Source organism: Arachis ipaensis, chromosome B04 (genome assembly GCF_000816755.2).
Source record: "Arachis ipaensis cultivar K30076 chromosome B04, Araip1.1, whole genome shotgun sequence".
Lineage (NCBI taxonomy): Eukaryota > Viridiplantae > Streptophyta > Magnoliopsida > Fabales > Fabaceae > Arachis > Arachis ipaensis.
Genome location: NC_029788.2, coordinates 10,349,752 through 10,354,690, shown reverse-complemented (window position 1 = coordinate 10,354,690; position 4,939 = coordinate 10,349,752). Strand labels below are relative to the sequence as shown.

The window sequence follows — 4,939 nt, the reverse complement described above, 5'->3', positions numbered from 1 at the left end:
CCAAACTACTTTCCAAAAGAAAAGAGCAACAAGAACTTTAAGATAGGCTAGGAAGGAACAAGTTGACTCCAACAGAATTTCAAGACACATACTGAGTAATCTCGAGAAATAGTCTCTAACGTTCCCAAAACCCGTAAATCGTATTACCTATTACTCGTATATCGTCTACAACAACCCATTAGTGCTCCCATGTATATAATTCACTAGTATTAATCCGGCCAAACTTAATATCAGGAATTATGTAATGGAAGACTAATGACATTAATCAATAGACCGTCATGTGCATAAAGTTCTAATTCTCGTCATTCGACAAGACCTAATACATGACAAATGCTCAGAGTATACAATTGAAGTATAGTCGGTCCTTTCCTCAGGCTCTACAGGAATGACCGCTCTGATACCATAATGTAACACCCTAACTATCAAAATGTCACGCTTCCGGCTGTGTCACTCTGATAGCTCGGACAGTACGACGACTCTTATAATATTTAATACTAAAATATGAGCCTGTTTAAAACTTAGACCGAATCTTTCGAAAACATACATTCATACTTACAATATAAATTACAATACCCACAGGAAATACCAAAAAACATACATTCATACTTACAATATAGAGTACAATACACACAGGAAATACATATATATTTATATATACATATTAATTTCACAAGCCTCTCATATCAAAATCCTATCCTTCTTACAAAACTTGCAAAGTTAAAGGTGAGGAAAACATAAATACTAATATATATATATATATATACACATATTAATTTACAAGCATCTCATATCAAAATCCTATCCTTCTTACAAAACTTGCAAAGTTAAAGGTGAGGAAAACATAAATACTAAAACAATACAGAAATATCGTCTAACAGAAAAGAAATAAGCTCTTCTGAACTTCGTCATCCGTAACCTGAAAAAGAAAAGACCTGTAGGGGAGTGAGAACATCATCCTCGGAAGGGTTCTCACTATAGGGTTGTAGAATTACTATAATAGGATACGCGAGATAAAATCATTTCAGTGATTAATAACCGCCTTATGCATCTTTTCAAAAGCAAATGTTTACTATAAAGAAAAATCTAAAATCTTTTCTGAAAGAGGAAACTGTTCATTTCTTAAAAATTCAAAAGCCTTTCAAAAGGTTTATCTATGCAGAACCAGATTAGTTTTTCATACTTTTCTAAACCAGAAACATCAACCGAACACGGCCTTCGGCCCACCTCATGATCAACTACGGCCTTAGGCCCAAACAGTCTACAAAACAACCAATCACCACGATCCAACAGAATCCCAGTCGCAAACACAAGTAGGAAACTTCAAGCACAAACAAACAATTACTTCAAGTAGAACAATTAGCAGTTAACCACAATTAATCACAAAGGCAAACCAAGTACAATATGCACACTCAAACAATGTCGCATAGATGCATATGATGAATGCCTATCTTAGTGGCTGATGAGTCACATCTATCAGTTATAAAGCCAACCTGACAAGTCCTGGTAGCTAACCATTGGACTGTCCCTCTGTCGTGCATCCCCAACTTGAGTTATTCACAATCATAATCATAATTCACATCCAACACCCTCACTGGTGTATATTCACGGGGGCGAGCTCATCCGGAACTTTCACAGTATCCAGCCACACTTACGACATAGGGTCAGCAGAGTATCGAGTCTCCACCTGGAGCACGTGGTGGCTAGCCACTGCTTTTCCCCAGGGAAACTCGTATCTCAGATAGGTGAAATGCAACAATCACAATATCAATATCTCAGCATATATGCATTTATTCTCAGCCATAAATCAACATTCATCTCAGCCATCCGGCTTAAATTCATGATTCATAGTCAGCCATCCGGCTCATAACATATTTCGCAATCAGCCATAATTCATTATCATACACAGCCATTCCGGCTCATAACATAATAGCACTTCCACCATCCAACATCCTCAAACTCATAATATCATCATTCAAGCCATAAATCACTTTTTCTCAATTCACTTCACTTTGAAGTCAAAAATCAATTCTTTTCAATCTTGGCTTTAAAGTTTCCATTTCTCAAATCATTTCAGGCTCATAAGCCACTTTTACTCAAAGTAGGTTCCATTTTTAAAACAAAGCCACCCTCGACATCCTCTTTCCAAAACTTCCAAAACCATGGCAAATTAAAAATATCTTTTGAAATATTCAAAATCATCCATCCAAAAACAGGATTTTGTAACAAAAGTTCTTCGGCAGATTCTCAAATTCATTCAAAATCTTTAAAACCTTGGCTTCCTGATTTGAGTAATAAGAATAGAATATAAGTCAAGCTGAGCCGTGTAATCAATTACTCCAACTACATTTTCAAAGTATTTTCTTTGGTCTATACTAAAACCAATTTCAACCCCATGTTTAAAAATTTGAAGCGTTTCCAACGGCTCGGAAATCATTTTAGTTTTGCTAAACCAGAACTCAAAGAATACTTTAAACCTTCCCTAAAACATCGAAAATTGAAATTTATAAATCAAAATCTAAGTTCTTTCAAAGTCACTAAAACTTCTATAACTGAAACCTTTAAGTCAAATTCAAACAACATAAACCGTGTTTAAGTCAAATCCAAGGAAACCTAAAGTCCTTCCACCCCTTAAACAGCCTTAAAAACATAATTCTCTTCCAAATGACTTGCACCCAAAATTAGAGTGTTTTTCTTAGGAAACAAAGCTAAGGTGTAATCGTCTTTTCCAAGATTCCTTTCAAAACATAATTTTATCACTTTTATAAATAATTCAAGTGAAGAAAATAAAAGTCTTAAATTCACAATTCTCCAAGTGAAATAGTAAAGGCCTTAAATTCATAATTTTCCAAATAACGTTTCCAATTAAAGTCCCGGATTTTATAGAAATTTCGACAGCACCTCCCCTAAAACTTTAATTTTGCCACCCTTTCCGGGTCCCAACTAAACCATTCCGCAACCTTCTTCAAGGGGTTCAAAACCAAATCAATTCAAAATCAAGCTGTTTCCAAAGGTGCATCATATTCAGATTTCAAGAACACCAAATCAATTTCAAATCAATTTCTAACAGGATAAACTCGATTTCAAAGCTTTTACAAATTAACCTTAAAGAAGCATTTCAAGAATTGTCCGTTTCACGAAACCGAACAATAACCCAGCCAATCAAGCATTCATATTCATCCAAGACAACTAACAATTACATAAGACTTATACAATCACTCAAAGATATATTTTCTCATGTCAATATCCATATATAATAATTTTAATTCATAAAATGTGATTTTCTGAAAAGGCCCCTACTTCGACAAATTGAAACCATAACCCAAAAGCCTCTCAGACAGCCTTTCGTCTCGACCAAAAATCAACGGCAGCTTCAAAGCACAGCCCCACACACTTTTGTAGCAACATAAACAGCTCTAAATCTCAACAAGCAACCTCGGTTACTAAATCCTAAGAACATTAATATCGTAAAGGCTTTAATACACGTACAGAACACTAACAGGGGATTTTCGAAACATAAATACCTACTGAAATGACAAAACGAGGCAGTTGCAAACTCCGAGCATGGAATGCAAGCACGAATACACAACCCTATGATGGACAACACCGCAATGCCTCAGCATAAGTTTACAGAGTAGCGACAAAAGGCCTTTTGACTCAGAAATGCTTAACAAAACAGAGGACTCGGCGGCTGTTCCTGGTGACAGAGGCGGCGGAGGCAAGGTGCGGCGACACCCAATGGCTCTTCCTCCCTCCACGCGACCCAGGTGGCGGCTGCAGCAATATTCAGTGACTACAGTATTTCCAGAATTCAAAAAGGACCAAGGATAATAACAAGACTCTTACCGGAAGTGGTTTGCCGACGACGCAGCGGTATTCTCCGGCGGTAGAGGCGGTGCAGCAGCTCAAAACGCAAGTAGCAGCGGCAGCCTGAACCCTTTTCTGACGGTGGTTTGGCTCACCATCATCAACAGCAGCGAGCTCAGATGGTGGCAGTGGCGAGCCCTATCGTCAGCGACCACCACGGTGATAGTAGCGATGGCAGCAACGCTGCTTTTCCCTCTGGCTGTCGCGTTCTCTCTGCGAGCTCCCTCTCACTCTTTGAATTCTTCTCAAGCGACGGCGGCGTCCTCCATCAATGGCGTCAGCCGTCAGGGCACGACGGCAACGCCAGGTTGAAACGGAACGGTGATGGCGACGATGAAGACCTCGATGGCGGTGACAAAGCGGGCTCCGACAACGCACGGTCTCCTTCTTCCTCCTCTCTTCAATCGCGTTGCTTCCTCTCTCCGCGGTGACAGCACGTGTGGCAGTTCAATGGCAGACCGACTGCAAGGTGCGGCTCCACGAAGCGGCGATGCATGCGATGGCGGTGGTGGCGAGGCAGTAGTCCCTCCACCTTCTCCTCTGCTGTCTCGGACCCCTCTCTTCCTCTCTGTCTCTCTCTCCCTTTCTGCTTCTGTTTCTTTCTTCCGTGGTGAAGGAAACTATGTATGTGTTGCTGCTGCTGAGTTTTGGGGGAGAGGGTAACCGGTTAGGGTTTTCCAATTTGGGAATTAGGGTTAGGTAAAATTAGGTTTAAGGGTAGTTTTGTAATTTCAAATAAAAATAGGGATAATACAGTAATTAGAAATAAATTTTAACCAAACAATCATAATGTATAAAAATACTATTTGTTCATCAATTTTACAAATTATTTTCAATAAAATGTTCAAATCCAAATATTAGAAATAATATAATTAATTTCTTTATTTTTCAAAATAGCAGTATTAATATTTTAAAATATTAATCATTTAGTCCAAATCATATAAAATTCTTATTATTTCATATCTGCCAAATTTATAATTTAAATATAGAAAATAATTCAATAATTATAAAATTGGATAATAATCTTAATTTATTTTAAATTCAATTAATCAAAACTTGCTTTAATTATCTTTAA

The 4,939-nt window shown here is 37.8% G+C and overlaps 1 long non-coding RNA gene across 1 annotated transcript; it reads right to left on the bottom strand.

The window, feature by feature from the left end:
• Positions 881 to 3,644, bottom strand: LOC110270896. Its single transcript, XR_002360642.1, has 2 exons — positions 3,526 to 3,644; positions 881 to 932 (listed from the first exon to the last, which is right to left on the bottom strand). It is a non-coding gene; the product is annotated as an uncharacterized LOC110270896 (long non-coding RNA).